Source organism: Vulpes vulpes, chromosome 13 (genome assembly GCF_048418805.1).
Source record: "Vulpes vulpes isolate BD-2025 chromosome 13, VulVul3, whole genome shotgun sequence".
In the NCBI taxonomy this organism is placed as follows: Eukaryota; Metazoa; Chordata; class Mammalia; order Carnivora; family Canidae; genus Vulpes; species Vulpes vulpes.
Genome location: NC_132792.1, coordinates 148417482 through 148436127, shown reverse-complemented (window position 1 = coordinate 148436127; position 18646 = coordinate 148417482). Strand labels below are relative to the sequence as shown.

The window sequence follows — 18646 nt, the reverse complement described above, 5'->3', positions numbered from 1 at the left end:
TATTGGACATAAAAATACTCCTCTTGGGGGCACCTGGGTGGCTCAGTCAGTTAAGCATCCAACTCTTGGTTTTGGCTCAGGTCACAATCTCAGGGTCCTGAGATCAAGCCTCGGATCAGGCTCGGCACTCTCCAAAGTCTGCTTGTCCCTCTTCCTTTGCTCCTCCCCCTGTTTGCTCTCTCTCTCCCATAAAGAAAAAAAAAAAAACTTAAAAAAAACACTCCTCTTGAAGAATCCAGTAATAGACCCACACAAATATGGTCAACTTACTTTTGACAAAGGTGCAAAGACAATTCAATAGAGAAGGGATAGTATTATAAACAAATAGCACTGGAAAAATTGGTGCTGGAAACACTATTTTTTAATGTTAAAAAAGGAAGGGGCTCCTGGGTGGTGCAGTCAGTTAAGTATCCAACTCTTGGTTTTGGCTCAGGTCACGATCTCAGGGTCATGAGACAGAGTCCCGAGTCAGGCTCCGTGCTCAGTTCAGAGTCTGCTTAAGATTCTCTTTCTCTCTCCCTCTACCCGTTCCCCCCACGTGCTTTTCTCTCTCTCTCTCTCTCTCTCTCTCTCTAAAATAAATAAGTCCAAATAAATAAAATAGAGGAAAAACCTCAATACATACCTTATACAAAGGTTAACAAAAATGGATCATAAATGTAAATGGAATTACAAAATTATCAATTTCTATGAGAAAATATAGAAAACCTTTGCAACATTTGGGGTCAACAGAAAGTTCTTAGATACAGCTGCAAAAGTGTTATCCATAAAAGAAAAAAATGGATAAAATTCGACTTGATAAAAATTCAAAACCTCAGGACCTGAGTCATAAGCAGGAACCAAAACAAAAAGAAACCTCTCATTTTTTTCCAACGAGACTTTGTGACATAAAACCTCTTCTCAGGAACATAAGAAGAAGCATGAGAAGTAAATTGAAAAAATGGCAGCACCTCAGCTAACTTTTCCCCCAAAATGGGTCAGGTAGACATTAATGGCTCTTTCCTAGTAATTTGTGTGCTTTTATAGTACTTGACACACTTTATTGTCGTTAATTGTCTTGAGCTCATCCCATCTCGTGCACAAATGTCCTCATGGGTTGTGAGCCCCCCTCGAGGGGCAGGGCCAAGTGTGATTATATCCATGCACCCTCAGAACCCAGCAGAACCCAGTGTGATCCGGAACATGGTGTCAGTACTTGCTGGAAGAGTGAAAGACAGGAGGAGGAAAGCAAGAAAAGATGGGACAGACATTGTGAGGAGAAAGGGAAGGGAAGAGAGTAAGAGAAAAGGAAGGAGGGAAGGGAGGAATGGGAGTGAAGGAAAGAAGGAAGGGAGAAAAGGAAGGAAGGAAGGAAGGAAGGAAGGAAGGAAGGAAGGAAGGAAGGAAGGAATGGAAGGGGGAGGGAGGGAGGGAGGAAGGAAGGGATGGAAGGGGGAGGGAGGGAGGGAGGGAGGGGATGGAAGGAAGGGAGGGATGGGAAGAAGAAAGGGAGGGATGGGAGGGAGGGAGGGGGTAGGAGGGAGGAAAGGAAGGGGGTGGGAGAGAGGGAAAGAAGGGAGGGGAGGGAAAGAAGGGAGGGATGGGAGAGAGGAAGGGGGGTGGGAGGGAGAGAGGAAGGAGGGAGGAAGGGGAGTGGGAGAGAGGGAAGAAGGGAGGGAGGGAGGGGAGAAAGAGATGGATGTGAGTGGGAAGGATTAAAGGGAAAATGTGCCTACAGTGAAGGAATCAAGGGCCCACAGGGACTACCAGGGGAGGGGCAGAGTCTGGCGTGAGATGGAGCAGCAGGGGACCAGGGGAATCCTCTGGAGCCCCTGGACCCCAAATCAGCCATGGCCACATGGTCAGGCCACACTCTCTGGAACTGCGCCACCTCGGGTCCCCCATGCTGCAGGCCCCTGGACATCAGGAGCCACCGTGGGGCTCAGCGTGGTCCCAGCGGCCGAGGCTGCGGGCTAGTGCCCGGGGCGCCCCCCCCCGCTCCCCGGCTGCAGGCCTGGGGGTCGGAGCCAGAACCGGCAGGTCAGGGCGCAGAGGAGCTGCTGGCACGGCCGGCCTCTCCCGCTCTCCCGTTTCCAATGGCCCGGGTGGCATTGCTGGGGAAACGGGAGAGGCCGGGCAGCCAGCAGCCCAGAGTGAGAACTTCCCCTTGCCAGAGCCAGCTGCTGGCTGCCATCTGGGCAGGGGCAGTGCCAGTTTCCCAAATCTGCCTTCCCTCTGGAAAAGGGGGAGAAAACTGTGCTGAGAAGATAGCTTCTCCCTCCATCCTGAGGCTCTCAGTTAAAAACCCAACAAAACCGGCCTTTGAAAAAGGAAGGGATGGGAAATGCTACTTGCTTGGGCCTTTTCCAGAGGAATTTGCTTCTCCCGCAGTCTTGACATCCAAGAAAAATCTCTATTCACCCTCCATTTCCCTTGGTTCTTGCATTTTTACTTAGTGACAACCTTTAGTTTTTTTTTTTATATCAAAATCTCACCGTTTGCACAAATAAAAATCGGTGTGTCTTTTACATTTGTCACGGAGGGATGGGATCACCTGCCATAAGCTGAAATTCTCTGAGAGGTGTGAATTAGTCTTTTTACTTCACTCTCTCCCTTGGATAACCCAGCACTCCATGGATGCTCTCTGCTGGGCTCACTCAGTCCCTGAACGCAGATTGAGCACCTTTTCTAAACCCCGGCACAGGACCATCGATGAAGAATTGAAGAGGATCCTGCTCCTGTTCTCAGAGGTCAGCCAGTCGAATGGAGACATTCCCTCAGGTCCTCCCAGATGTCAGCTGCAGCGTGTCAGCCCTGAGACTACATGTTATTTACTGTGCTACTACTCTGTTCCCAGGGGGTGAGGGGAAAAGAGTTGGCTCCTGACAGAGCACAGAATCAAGGAGATCCTCTGCAAAACCAAGCACGGGCAAACTTTATCCAGGGAGGAGAGTCAACCTATTTAACAAACCACCCACCATGGGCACTGAACAGTCAGGACAAACCCTAGATTTATTTTGTATTTTTCTTTTCGCTCCCAAACCCTTCCTTCTCCATCTTGACATCTTTCTTTTTAATGAAGCAAGGAACTGACCCAACAGCCCACCACAGCAAGTGGATGGATGCAGAGAAAGCAGTGCCACATGAGAACCTCATCTTCATGGAGATCCTCACGGTGGGTCTTCAGCTTGCCTCCCAGCTTTGCCGGCATCCTGGTTCTGAAACAACTCTAAACATGCTTATTGTGCATTGAAGAGTTGGAAAACGCAGGCTGAAAGCCAGGGAAGGTCTGGAGAGTGAGGAGGGCTTTCTGAAATAGACGCCTGGGTCTCCCAGCTCCAGAGCCTTAATGGTTAGCCTACCTGGGGAGGGGCAATAGGGCCCTTAAGAAAAAGTGGTTCGTGCTGTCCTAATTCACAAGAACAGTGTGCTATCATACTTTTTAAGTGTTTCCTAAGTTAATTTATAATAATGAAAAATATGGGTAAATGCAGGTCGTGTAGGATTGAGCCTATAGTGAGCATTCGTTGTCTCACGAATTGGAATGTGAGTGATGCCCTTTGTTCCTCATCATAGTTGCTGAGATAGGCAGGTTAGGCTTTCTCAGTTCCCGAGCTCTGGTCCAGCAGAGGTAACTAGCTTGTCCCAGTTGGTATAGTAGGTGGCAGAGCTAGACCAACAGCGGGGTCTCCTGACTTCTAACTTAGCACCCTCTGCCTAAGCCAAATTCCTAACTGGTTGTATGAACTCCAGCATCCTAGTGATGATGATACCCACTTGAGAAATGAAATTAAATCGGAAGTTGCACTGCGGTATACGCGGATGAAAACATAGAAGATCCACGGGGTAAGAGCACCAGCTCTGACTCCTGGTGCTATCCTTTGCTGACTATGTACTGTTGGGCAAGTTAGCCAGACTCTCCAAGTCTCTGCTTTTTTATCTATAGAATGAAACAGCCTCTTTCTCACAAGGCTGCTGTAAGACTGAATGTCCCTGGTCACAGGGTCCTGCCTAGACTAGGTGCTCAGTGCATGATAGTGTTCTTTGTGCTTTGTATTATTTATTTCTGAGACAAAGCCCTCCCTGGGGCTGTTTTTGACTGCTCTGAGCTACCAGGAGCTCTTGCTGTCTACTAACTGTCTCCTGCGTGAGGTGGGAAAGAGCCATTCGTTCACACGTTAGTATTTTTCAGAGTGTGACATCAATCTATGTCCTGCCCAGGAATGATGCTTGTCTGTCTATTGGGCACTGACTCTTTCCAGGCATCTTCTCATACTTTAGAAATATTAATTCAGTTCATCTTCCCAATTCTGTTAAGTAGGTGCTATTATAATCCCTATTTTACAGACAGGAAAAGTGAGGCACAAGGAGATCAAATCACACATCTAGGAAACGGCAGAGCCAAGATGCAAACCGGGTGGTCCAGCCCCAGAGCCTATGTGATGACCCACTATACCAGGTGGGCCCTCCTTCTAACAAACGATATACCTTAAATCAAAGAGCTGCAAACAGAGTACCTAACCTTCCGAGTCCCTTAAATCTCACTCTGAAATCTTTCTCCTACTTTCCCACCAAAGCTTGGCCACTAATGGAGTCTCTTCCTAGAAGTTTCTTGAGGCCTGAGGTCTGATGAGCCAGAGTCACTGAAACGGACTAACTTGCCTTAAAGTCGTAGCTCTAAATTCTTCACCAAAATCAATTTTCTAAGTGCTTATCAAGGCATAGCACCTTGGCAGACACTGGGCTGAGATATTACTAGGAGAGTGTTTCCTGTCCTCTGGGGACATGAAGTTAAGGAATACAAGACGGGTGCAGATGCACATACGGAAATGCCAATGGGCAGAAGGCATTCAGACAGATTCTAAAAGGATCATGGGGATGCAGAGACCTTTGTGCAAGCACAGCCTGAAGGAATTAGACCTGCTCATGGCCCCAAAAGCAGTCCCTGAGGGAATATGAGGAGACCTTACACCATCATGAAGAGGCCAGGCAGAGGAAACACAAGTTTGTTGACAAATCCCAAAGCTCTAAAACCAAGAGACATCTCCTGGTTTGAAGGAGGAAGTTTCAAGACAAATAAAAGGTCTTAAGAGATGTTTCAAGAAGGGACCAGACCAAACACAGCCATTGAGAGAACAAAATGTCCTACTCGCAAGCCCTTAGGTTTCCCCATGAAACCCAGGCTCACATGCATAACAGGCTCACGTGAAGATCTCACAGGGGACTCTGCTGTTGATTTAAAAAAAAAAAATAAAACAACGTATGAGTTTTATCTCTTTATCTCCTCAGTTCAGAGGGGAAAAAAGGGACACAATCTGTTCTCCCAGTGGGATGTCCACCTGATTAGATGTCATAAAACAGAGTAGTCCTTTAGTTAATAATGGCTGGAATACCTCCGACCCACAGTTACTGGAAAGAAAAAAAAAAAACACCTAACTACAGATAAACTCCCTAGGGCTTCAGATCCGTTTTTGCAATAAGCTGTGTTATGAAGGAAACCTGGCCCCAAAAGATAGTTTGAATGCAAAATAAAGATAGTTCACATGCTTTGAAGCCGATACAGGGCTCCTGTGGAAGCACCAGAATCATATTTTTGGAGGATCATTATATTTCCTGCTTCAGACTTTATTTGGGTCCCACCGTTCTTTTATACCAGTCCTATTTTTAGTCCTCAGAGGCACCATGCCCCGCCAGGCAGGGGCCTCAGCAGGGCAGGTCTGGGCAGGGGCCTCAGCAGTGCAGGTTGGGTGCCTGGAGAGGCAGGAGAGCCAGGTGGGGAGGTGGCAGGCAAGCTTCCAGGAGCAGGTGCAGTTCACAGGGCTAGGCAGGCTAGAGGCAGGGCCTTGGGGAAGCAGGGGGTCACAGGGAAAAGATTAGAGGAGCACCACGGGTTTAGGGAACAGGGCTCCAAGGCCCAGGAAGCCAGTGAATGATCAAGAAAGGGCTAGAATATGAACAAAAGATAGATAGGCAAAGACTCTGAGCTCTGTCATGTACCCTGTCACAAAAGAATGGGCAGGGGCTTAAATGCATGGGTTTGAGAACCTCGAAGACATTTGTCAAGTGATGAACAGATATGTCTTTTACGTTGACTTCTCTTCTGTGAGGTAACTAAAATAGTCAAGTTCATAGAATCAAAGACTGGCATGGTAATCACCAGGGGAGGGGGAAATAGAGGGTTACAACAAACCCACATCAAGTGTCAGTTAAGAAGATAAATAAGCTCTAGAGGCCTGCCATACAGCATCGTACCTATGGTTAACAGCACTGTATTGTATACTTTAAAATTTAAGATGTCAACACATGTCAAGAGTTCTCACTACAATCAAATAAGTTTTATGAAAAGCATGGATTTCCACTGAAGAGGTACAGGATGAGTTTGATTCAGGCAAGAGCAGATGCACCAGGCTTGCAAGCCCTACAATCAGAGGCCCTCAGAGAAAAAGACAAAAACACCGGTGGTCATTAAAAACTGTTGTAAAAGAAAACCTTAATCTTCAATTAGCATTCATTCATGCTCCCTTTGATCCCACGAGAGATGCCACTATTGGTGGAGACAGAAGCAAAGCAAAGCACAGGGTCTCCTGAGCGAGAATTAGCCGAGACACATTCTTTATGTGCAGGGATTTTAGCTTGATTCTTTATCTGGGTGATGGATTCTTTATCTAGGTGGATCTCTAGACTCCCTTAGGTGTTAGATATAATGATATACCCAAATTCTTTTCTGACTTCCAGTCACTTCCCACCATTTCATACTTGCTTGGCACTTTTCATTCTGTGTGTCTCCGAAAAAATAACAGGGAAGTCAAGAAGAAGTGCAGAGGAAGTAGCCATACCAAAAAATTAAAAAAAAAAAACAAAAAACCAAGAGATGGATTTGATCCAATCATCCAGCTGTCTTTATTTCCAGGTAGAACAGGCCTACCTTTCTTCCCTGTGGAATCCTCTCTTCCTTCCCATAGCCCTATCATGATCCTTTTGCCCTTTATGCAATCAATGTATCTCTACTTTTGTCTCCCTCTGTATTCTTCCCCTGGACCCTTGTGGGGTCAAAAGAGGCCTGTGGAGAAACAGGGAGAAGTAGGACCTCAGAAAGGCCCCAGATAATTCAAGTCCCATGTAGGAAAGGCTGGGAGGAACCACATTACTGATGGCAGAGGTAGGAGGTGGGGTGCCATGATGGCCATCTTCTGGGAAACAGATCTCAGAAATTGCCACCTGGTTTGGCCCAACCCTTTATAAAGGAAGATACAAAAGGCATTAGACAAGAAGTCTGTGCCAGAACTCTGCAGGAAAAAAGAAAAATAGGAGGCAACGAATGGATGGGCCTTGCAGAGCTGATGGCCCAAGCCCCCCTGCAATTTGTTGCAGTGGGTACCACAGCAGCATAGGGTCCAGCTAGTCATGCCATCCTCCTCACTGCACTGTGGTGCACCCAGACCAAGCCTGCATCATTCATTTGCCTGTGTATTCATGTCCCTCCTAAGTACCATGTGCTGGGCTAAGTAATGAAAATCTGTAAGACATTCCCTACTGGTCAGCGTGCATCTACTGAGAATATATGTTGTACACAGCCCTTGGAGGAAGCACTAGGATGAATGGAGGCGAAGACAGGAGACAAAATGAATGGAAGACATGTTCCTGGTCATCAAACTGGTTGCAGGGACAAAACAAATCCTTGTGAGATCCAGCTTGGCAAAACAACTTAGAGAAAACCTTGCTCTTTTTAGCAGCACATTCTCCCATAGAAAGAGACTCACTTTGTTGAAAAGATGCTGGCCTGCCTTCCTAGGCATTAGGATCACTTGATGTCTTCGACCAAGAAATTCAGAAGAAAGCTACATTTCTTTTTCTCTTAATTTAAAGATTTTATTTATTTGTTCATGAGAGACACAGCGAGAGAGGGAGAGACAGGCAGAGGAAGAAGCAGGCTCCCTGCGGGGACCCTGATACGGAACTCAATCCCGGGACCCCAGGATCATGCCCTGAGGCAAAGGCAGATGCTCAACCGCTGAGCCACCCAGGTGCCCCGAAAGCTACATTTCTCCGAAAAGAAAAAGAAGAGATATGCAGTGGCCGTTTCAAAGAGAGTTTCACAGAGTGGGAGAGGGAGACCCAGGGAAACCCTACCAAGAGAAGGTGAACATCTCTGTCTTTAATTATTGCTGGGTTTTGTATTTTGTACCATTCTCCTTCATCTCCCCAAAGTCACAGCCAGTTTTCTATTACTCACTGATGCTCTGGGGGGTTGGGCCTGTCTTGAGGGAATATGGTAAAGCTTGGAGACTCACTTCAAAACGGTCACAAGCAAAGGCAGAGGGTTCTCCTGGGAGATCTACTACATAGGAATTACATCGAGGGCACATTTTTAGCAACGCATTAGCAAGTTTAGCTGTGAGGTGCATGTGCTCAAGAAGTTGAGAGTTAGAGAAGTAACCTGAGGATGGGCAGATAATCAAGGCAGTCTTCCTGAAAGAAGTAAATTTTGAACCAAATGTCCCTTAGGAGATAGATTCAGGTTATGAGCACACACCGGTACCTTGATAGTTCACAGAGACCCAAAACAACACACACTGTTTCCCAAACTCACCTCAAGACCCAGACATGTAAAGACAGGCACACATGTGTACCCAGCTATGCCAACACCTACCATAGAGGAAAATTTAGGAATGCATCAGGTTGTAGATCCATATATACGACCAGATATCACTCAGCAATTTTTAGTCTGTAAAAGTGGCCGTTGCTCTGAGATGTACAAAAGTCTTCATTAGTATTAAAACCGCGTCCCTGGCAAAGTGCAGAGAAGTCGAATTTATAACCTGTTAGACATTTTTAGTGGAAAATGCATATACATAGCAGAGAAGGTTGGGCACATGCCTCTTGAAACTATTACTTCACAAAGATAACCTGGGTCCAGGGCTTCCACGGAGAAAAACTATCCAATCTCAGTAACATTCAGGATCATCTCATCACAGTCAGAATGGAGGCTCTAAAGGACACAAAAAGGCAACTCAGAAAATAAGAAATATGAATAGCCAATGATGTATATATATTAAGTCAGCCTCACTGGAAGTTAAGGCAATGCAAATAGAAATGACATGCAAATTTTAGAAAGAATTTAAGAGCTCAGTATTGGTTCAGATAGGAGTGTGAAGGAAAGGGCTCTCTTTCACACACGAGGAGTAACCCTAAGAGGAGGCCACATCCACCAAAACCCCTGCACATGAGCATGCCCTCGATTTGTAAGTCCACTTCTAAGTCTGTCTTGATGGAATATCCATATAAGTGCATAGAGATGTGTTATGTAGGGATTTTCATCATACTGGTCTTTAAAATAGTAAAAAATTAGAAAGTACCTAATATCTAGCACAACTATATTATTTTAAAAAGTGTGATATCCATTCAATGAAATACTGCACGTCTATTATAAGAATAATGTAAAGTTTCATGACTTAGAAAAATGTTATAATACATAGCAAGATGTTGTAAACGAGAAAGGCAGATTCCATACGCCACATAATATGATACTCTTTGTAATAACAAAACTAGTTAATGCATTTGGTGGTTCGACCAGAATATAAGCTGTTAAATGTTGTCTAAGAAAGTGCCTGGATTCAGAGTCAGGCAGCCCAAATCCAGAGTCTTCATTCAAACCCTTGTCTCCACGTATCTGTAGAGAAAAATCTGGGAAAATGGGCATCAACGCATCAACAGCAATGCATCACACAGCTCTGGGTGGTGGGATCACTCAAGGTTTTGTTTTTCCTTCTCACTTGTCATTTTCTCAAAATTAATTTATTTTAAATGGATATAAATAATACTTGTAAACAGCATTTAATTTCCTTTAACAAATGCTTTCTCTGGCCAGAAGCTGAAGAAAAGTAAAGCAGAGGGGAGGGGTTCTTAAGGGAAAGAGAAAAGATGAGAACTAAGTGGAGTGATCATTAGTTCTCCATTCCCAGGACCAACGGTCCTATAAAAAGATAAGATTTTCATTTCCCAAAACAAGGTAGAAAAATTCCAGAACCTACAAGCCCTCTAACTTCCTATGTGTTATGTGAACTGGTGCAGCCACTCTGGAAAACTGTGTGGAGGTTCCTCAAAGAGTTAAAAATAGACCTGCCCTACGACCCAGCAATTGCACTGTTGGGGATTTATCCCAAAGATTCAGATGCAATGAAACGCCGAGACACCTGTACCCCGATGTTTCTAGCAGCAATGTCCACAAGAGCCGAACTGTGGAAGGAGCCTCGGTGTCCATCTAAAGATGAATGGATAAAGAAGCTGTGGTTTATGTATACAATGGAATATTACTCAGCCATTAGAAACGACAAATACCCACCATTTGCTTCGACGTGGATGGAACTGGAGGGTATTATGCTGAGTGAAGTAAGTCAATCGGAGAAGGACAAACAGTGTATGTTCTCATTCATTTGGGGAATATAAATAATAGTGAAAGGGAATATAAGGGAAGGGAGAAGAAATGTGTGGGAAATATCAGGAAGGGAGACAGAACATAAAGACTCCTAACTCTGGTAAACGAACTAGGGGTGGTGGAAGGGGAGGAGGGCGGGGGGTGGGGGTGAATGGGTGACGGGCACTGAGGGGGACACTTGATGGGATGAGCACTGGGTGTTATTCTGTATGTTGGTAAATTGATAAATAAATCTTTTTTTTTAAAAAAAAACTTCCTATGTGTTCTTTCCTGTGTCCTTCAACTCGAAAGGATTCCAGGACACTTCCTTGGGGCTGCCGCTGATCTGGACAGGCACACAGTGGCCCCAAACAAAGGGTCTCCTGCTGAGCCATCTCCATTAGATACAATCATGCAGGTGCCACTGTCCAACTTGACTTTCCACTGTTTCTTGAGTTTTGTGCTGGGCATGGGGTGACCATTTATTTATTTTTTAATATTTTATTTATTCATTCATTCATGAGAGACAGAGAGAGAGGGAGGCAGAGACACAGGCAGAGGGAGAAGCAGGCTCCATGCAGGGAGCCGATGTGGGACTTGATCCTGGGTCTCCAGGATCACGCCCTGGGTTGAAGGCGGCGCTAAACCACTGAGCCACCCAGGGATCCCCGAGGGGTGCTATTTAAATAAGAAACAGACTCTGCCTTCAAAAAACTTGGTGATTATTGGGGAGACAAACTGAAAGCATACAAAGTACAGTTGAGCATTGGACAACATGGGTTTGAACTTCACTAGTGTGCTTTCAACGTGGATTTTTTATTTAAATATAAATACAGTACAATCCTATCAATGTATTTTCTCTTCCTTATGGTCTTTTTTTAAAGATTTTATTTACTTATTAATGAGAGAGACAGAGAGAGAGAGAGAGAGAGAGAGAGGGAGAGCGGAGCGGCAGAGGGACAAGCAGGCTCCATGCAGGGAGCCTGATGTGGGACTTGATTCCGGGTCTCCAGGAACAGGCCCTGGGCTGAAGGTGGCGCTAAACCGCTGAGCCACCCGGGCTACCCACCTTATGGTTTTGTTAATAACAATTTATTTTCTCTAGTCTACTTTGTTGCAGGAATGAGGTATATAAAATGTACACGAAATAGGTGTTAATCAACTGCTTATTTTATCAGGAAGGCTTTCAGGCAAGAGTAGGCTATTAGTGGTTAAGTTTAGGGAGAGTCAAAACTCATATGCAGATTTGCGACTATGCAGTAGGTTGGCATCCCTAATCCCCATGTGGTTCAAGGGTCAACTGTATTGTAGGGCTCATAGGAGGAGGCATGAAGGGAGGGTAGCTAATTCCTGGAACATCCTATACTCACCTCTATCATCAAGCTCATTTCATTCTGTATTTAATTCTGTGCTTTCTCATTCATCTGTCCAACAGTTGATTAACTCCTTGGGGACTGGTGCCATCTCTCCTGTTCACACTTGTGTCCCAGCATCTGGCACCAAGTAGCGTGCTTAATCAGCAGCTTTGTCTGAATGACCGTCTCCAAATGGAGATGGCTCAGTTGGCAACCTCTCCAGCATGTCCCACCAAGGATCAGGCTGAGGGAGAGGCTACCCCCAGAAGAGAGTATCCTAGAAATCTCTCTGGCTCAGACAGAGTGAACCTGATGAACAGATAAGAAGAGGAAGGAAGGAATTTCTAGGCCTAGTGAATGCCAAGACCAAGTTTAAAAACAGCTGATTTGGGGGCACCTGGCTCAGTGGTTAAGAGTCGGCCTTTGGTTCAGGTCGTGATCCTGGGGTCCTGGGATCTAGTCCCACATCGGGCTCCCCACAGGGAGCTTGCTTCTCCCTCTGCCTATGTCTCTGCCTCTCTCTGTGTCTCTCATGAATAAGTAAATAAAATATTTTAAAAAAAATAAAAAATAAAAACAGCTGATTTGTTCTGGTCGAAATAGATGTGGCTGCAGCAGAGATGAGTCATGAAGGGCCTTTTAGTTACACTAAGTTCATATTTTATCCTGCCAGCTAGGAGGATTAAAAGAGAGAGAGAAAGAGAGATACAGTCAGATCTGGTTATAGGAAAATCACCCTGGTAGCACCATGGAAGGTAGTGCCAGGAAGGAAGAAAAGGCACAAGTCAGAGGCACAGAGGCCAGTTAAGCCAGGAGACTTTTGTAGAAAGGCAACTAGGAAATAATGAAGACTTGGATGAAGCAGGTGCTCCACGGGTGGAGAGAAGAACACCCCAGCCTTATTTTCCTCCAGCCCAGCTTGAAACTATTCTCAGGCATGCAGAACAGTTAAAAACTGACACTGGTGTGTAAAAAAAAAAAAAAAAAAAGGCAAAGACAATCTTAAGGACCCAGCCATCCTGCCTGCTCAGCAGCACCAATCCCCCAAGGTTTCACACCCCACTAGCACCTCGAAGCACACCCCACCCACACGCAGGAACGAAGACATCCAGGAAGCCAGAGAAACACTCTGAAGCAGGCAGCAGAGGAGGGAAAAGTACATTACAGAGCCCAGCATCTGTGTCTAGCAGCTGCCAAGCAACCTCCATGTGTTCCTGCAGCTGTCGGCGTGAGAGCACTGGAAGACGGAACAGAAGGATGAAAAGAACGTTCAGCAACAGACTCTGAGTGCCAGGCAGGTGGGTGGGCTCTGGGGCAATTGAGGCCGATCCCCTGGGTGATCCAAGGAGCTGCTGCCTTGCCTGGAGAAATGCAAGCCAGTCCTGCTGCAGAGTAGGATGCTTGTTGATCACATCACCTGAACCAGGTGCCCCAGGAAAGTTGAGACTAGACTCACCTCATCGGCTTCCTTACTTTGTTCCTTAGTTCCCAGTCTCCATTGCTCTGAGGGTGCAGCTCAGTATGTATCACTTGGTGTTCAAATCAGTGAATCAAAGTTAAGTATGGGTTGGGGGAGAGGAGGGGAAGAACTGTTTGAAAATCTCATGACCTCCTCATTACCATGTAATCAAAGAGATCATTTCGGGTATTATTATTGAACCAAAATAGGGAATTACTGGTTTTGATACTCACCTGTGGGAGGTTGGGGGACCATGGTGATTAAAGCAGTCATTCAGCCATCACTTCAGAGCTGAATTAAGCACCTACCAAATATATAAGAACACACTAGGCTTTGTGGCAGCTAACAGAGACATAGCAGGCAAAATAATACTGCCTGGGATTTCTGTTATGCTGTACAACTTACGAAGAAAATCATCTTTTTTTTTTTTTTTTTTTTTTACAATCAGAGCTAACGTTCAGTTGTTTGCATGGTACACAGACTCCAGATATTTATAGCCGTTGACTATTCTGATTGGCCAGTACCCTTGTGAACCAGTTGTTAAATGTGGCATTTTGAAGACCACTCCTGCCCACAGCAATGCTGCGAACTCATACTTATTTCGTCAATATATCTGCCCTATGACCATCTCTTAGTGAGTGGCAAAGTTACGATTAGAATCCTCAAGGGGCTATGATACAGATAGAAGAGGAAGACAGAGAGCTACAAACTAACTCTAGGATGACATGAAAATAAATGACTGATGATGTGGGCCAGAGAGTAGACACAGTATTGAGTAAAATTCAAAAAACACAGAAAATTCATCAGGGACTCAAGGCAAGGTTGACGAAGGATGTCATTTTGTGGTGGGGATCTGATGGCTGCTACAAGCCTTGAAGGGAATTTCAGATTCGGATTCAGATTGGGCTTTGGGCATGATGGTCAGGGAAACAGGCCATAGAGACAGAATTCCCAGGTTCAAAACTCAGCTTTCCATGTATAAAGTAAAGATGGAAATAATGGTATCTCCTCAAGGGTTGGTTGGGGAATTAGGAGATAATCTAAGTAAAGTGCTTAATAAATGCTTGGTGATATTTCTTTTTCCCTTTCTGCAGAGGCCCTTCATTCTCCACCTGAAAGCAATCTCTGGAGGACACCACCTCTAGCTAGTGATGCTCTGGAGAGGAATTTATTGAAAAGTACTTTGCAGACTCACCAGAAGGCCTGTAGAACCAGGTAAGAAATATGCAGGAACCAAAGGAATGCAGAGAACCAGGACCATGGGCCAAGTCATCCCTGAAGACCCACCCAGCGAGAATGCCCCTACCACACGTCACAGTGGTAGGGGCACATCATAGTGGACACTGCTCTCAACACCTCCACCACCGCTGGCTTGAGTAGTATCCCACTGTCTTTTCATCTTTATTTCAGGATCAAATTTTGGAAGGGGGCATCTGCCCGGCAGGCCTAAGGTACATGCCCACACCCCCTACCTGCTCTGGGGCAGCGGGAAGTTGGCTTCTGGAAGTTCAATTTTTCTAATGCAGGAAGAGCTCAGCCTCCTACCAAGGTACATGCATAAATGTAGTGTCCGCACCCTGGAAAGGGGTTCAGAGGCTGAGCAGCTTAAAAACAACAATTGTTCAACATACCTTATTGGACCCGCTGTGACCAAGTTCCCGCCTGCCCCTCCAGTCCCAAAGCCCAGGACTTCCTGACCTAGGATGTCACAATCTAGCAATACTGAACTGTTCTTACTTCTCTAATGCGCTGTGCTCCTGAAGGAGCATCTTCAGCTCCCAAGTAGATTTATTTCATGCTACAATCTACAGAACACTTCCAGATGCAAATAACACTTCTGTCTACCCTGACAAGTTTCCTCTCACCTCCACAGGTTGGATCAGCTGCCCTTCTCTGGGTTCCCATGACATTCAGTATGTGCCTTCTCTACACCACTTCCTACACTGAATTGAAATTCAGGCTGATGGGCAGCCCGGGTGGCTCAGCGGTTTAGCGCCTCCTTTAGTCCAGGGCCTGATCCTGGAGACCCGGGATTGAGACCCACGTCGGACTCCCTGCATGGAGCCTGCTTCTCCCTCTGCCTGTGTCTCTGCCTCTCTCTGTGTGTCTCTCATGAATAAATAAATAAAATCTTTATTAAAAAAAAGAAAAGAAAGAAATTCAGGCTGATGAGTGATCTGGCTTAGTTTTCTCAAGCCTTAGCATCAGAATCATCAGAATCACCAGGAGAGCTTGTTAAAGCACAGATTCCTAAGCCCCATTCCTAGGGTTTCTGACTCAGTCTTGCAGGAGCAGCATCCGAAAATTTGCATTGCTACCAAGTTTCAGGTGATTCTGACATTTCACTGATGTTACTGGCCAAGGAACAACACGCTGAGATCCAGTGATCTGATCCACTCTTTAAATCAAGAAGTCTCACCTAGGGGTGATTATTACCTGCAGAGGACATTGGGCAATGTCTTGGGACATTTTCTGTTGCTGCAGCTAGGATGGGGGAGGCTACTGATGTCTTATGGGTAGAGACACTACCCCCCAAAAACTGAATTATCCAGCCCCAACATCAATAGTTTCATCACTGAGAAAACCTACTTTAAGATACTTGAGGGCAGATATTACAATTTACTGAGCATTATATTCCCATACCTCACATGTCATATAGTTCAGAGTATTTGATCACTTGGTGATTTTTCAATTGAATCATCTGAATAGAAAGTGACTACATTTTTTTTTAAACTCAAAGTTGAAAACAAAGCAAACAAATACAAAGGAACATAGAGGTTTATACATTAGATTGGAAGCAGTCATGGAAACACATAAAACCAAAATGTTGGAAGTGAAGTCACAGGAGAATGATGACCCAGACTTCTTATCCTGGATGCCCCCTTAACCTCACACAAACATCCCTATTTGTATTCCCAAGGGAGCAACTTCTGCTTTAAAACAGTTTCAACCCAAACTGCTCATCACAGCTGTACACTTCCCTACTCTCTCACAGAGGCAAAACCCCAGCACATGGTTGAACCAATAAAGATGGTATTTTCCAACCTTCCTTGTGGTTGAGTATGACCATGTGTGAAGGGCCTGGCCATGGGATATGAGTGGAAGTCATCAGTGCAATTTTGAATCATGTCTTTAAAGGGGGGCATGCATCCCTTTCCCCTTTCCTCCCTTACTCCCATTGTTTTAATTGTGCATGTGGTGGTTGAGCCACCTTGGATCAAGAAGAAATGGGCCATACCCTGGGAAGGCAAAGCAAAAAGTTAGCAGAAGCCCTGGCCCCTGCAAAATCTCAAAGAGCAAAGTTGCCATATGAGTACTGGAGCACTTCTTCCACACTGTCCCATGGGAAAGATGTGTACCTTATCTAAGCTACTATTATTTTGAGTTTCTGTTACCTGCAACAAATTCATACCCTAGCAAATATTACTAATCAAACTTTGAAATCCAAACACTTTTCTCATCATCAACATTAATTTCTGGCCCCCTGGAAAGCTGGGAAATTCTCTATGTGTGGTGGGACTTCAGCGGTTTCTAAGTAGACCTGTCTTCCCTGCCTCAAACCTTTCTCCATCCATAGTCCTGAAGATTCCTGAATGTTTACTCTCAGAAAAAGCCAAGGTTTCAATCCCTGTTAAAATATAAATACCCTCGCAATGAAAATCTGGCCCTATGGGAAACCTAGAAGTCTGAGGATAGACCCAGATAAAATAATGCCAAAGCAACCCTACCATGAACGCCTGCTACATCCTAATACTCCAATTACATTTGGGGCTGGCCTTGAGGAGAGTGGAGCTTCTAGGCAGAACTCCTTCCAGAACCCAGGCATTACCTCTGGGGAAGAATCACTTGCATCATCAGGTGAGTTCCACAAACTTCTGTGTCTTATCCATGGAAAAGTAACAAGACAAGACGAGCTTCTTTTTGGAGAAGGAAGGCAGTGTTCTTCCTCTGCCTGATCGATGGTATTGGTGCCTTCCTCCTTTGTCCTTGACTGAGTAGACACTAATTACCTAACAGTCACTTTCCTTTTCATTTTGGGATCTGGTAAGTTTTATCTACGGTCTGTAGCTGACTCAGCCTGCCCTGAAGTGAAAGAATCTGTATTTTCTATCAATCTCCATAGCTTTGTTTTAAATAACATTTGGCGATTGAAAGCAAGATACAATTGCCCTATGACAAAGAAGCTAATGATCAAGTCCCCTCTAATAGTTTCTATCTCACTGTTAAGTCACAACACTGTCCTTATACTTTTTACTCATGCAAATGAAGTGCAAATCAAATAAAAGCAAACAGTCTGTCAACAGGTTGGTTTAAATACCAGATTTCTTTTTTTCTTCCCTTTTAAATAAAGAGCAAACAAGGATAGAAAAGAAACAAGATGGTGCCTTTTGTGTTTGTTTTAATAGTCGGGTTTTGTTTTGGTTTGGTTTTTTTCCTGTCCTTCTCCTGCAATAGGGCCTGAAAGGTCACAAGATAAGTGTTTTTCATTCATATCCCTGAGCTGTAGGTATTTGGAGACGATAAAAAATGCACTTTTTTGTTCTCTCTTTTCATTTGGAGGCCTCCTGTCAAGATGCCCAGAATAATGCTTCTGGAGCAGATGGAGAAGGCGCATGAAGCCACGCTGGGAAACCACGTTTCCAGAAATGGTGTTTGTGTCAGCCCTGTTCTTCAACAACAAGAGCTGCCCAGGGGAGCCTTCTCCACCATCCTATGTACCCCACACATGCGTCCAAGAGGACCTTTAACACTTGGCCCTTCCTGGTATTTATTGATTTGGCACCTGCTTCTAGAGACCCCGTATTTTTCACCCTGAGGCCAGTGAGACTTTTTCACCTGATAAGCCTTTGGCTTGATGTTGGTATTGGAAAGAATCTTAAGGTAGAAACCACATCTGCAGCCAAGACAGATGGGGTCACCCCGAGAAGCAAGACACTGTAGGTAGCCCCAGAAAGGCAGCTGTTCAAGAAGGGTACTTGTCAGGTATCTGCAGGCCGCTTGAACCAGGATGTAAGGATTTGGTGGGAAAATGCCCAAGACTCCACCGATTCTCCTACAGTGTTGGAGACTGTTGTTTTATGATGGGTACTATGATTGGTGCTATTCAGTATACCTCTGGACTGAAGGGATCTGGGGAAAACAGCCAATATAGCAATAACCAACAGGGTCTCTGCATGCCAACTACTGCATGCCATACCACCACTGTGACATTATCTTGTTCAGACCTCACACTCAATATGACATTGGGTATGATTAAAAACTAGTAACCCTGGGGCACCTGGGTGACTCAGTTGGTTAAGCATCCAATTCTTGATTTCAGTTCAGGTCATGATCTCAGGGTTGTGGGATTGAGCCCTGTGTTAGGCTCCATGCTAAGCATGGAACCTGCTTAAGTTTCTTTCTCCTCTCTCTGCCCCTCCCTGCCTTGTGCATGCACTC

At 45.2% G+C, this 18646-nt stretch overlaps 1 protein-coding gene across 8 annotated transcripts in view; it reads right to left on the bottom strand.

Annotated features, from left to right (window-relative positions):
- LOC112921781 (uncharacterized) overlaps positions 1-18646 on the bottom strand; it is a 201441-nt gene that overhangs the window by 107266 nt on the left and 75529 nt on the right. For 2 of the 8 annotated variants that reach the window (XR_011996378.1, XM_072733286.1), the window contains 2 exons: positions 8857-8968; positions 8630-8766 (listed from right to left, as the gene is read on the bottom strand). The exons of the other annotated variants lie outside the window; for them this stretch is intronic. The gene's annotated coding sequence lies outside the window, so the exon portion shown is untranslated. The remainder of the gene's footprint in view (positions 1-8629; positions 8767-8856; positions 8969-18646) is intronic. 8 annotated transcript variants of the gene reach the window in all.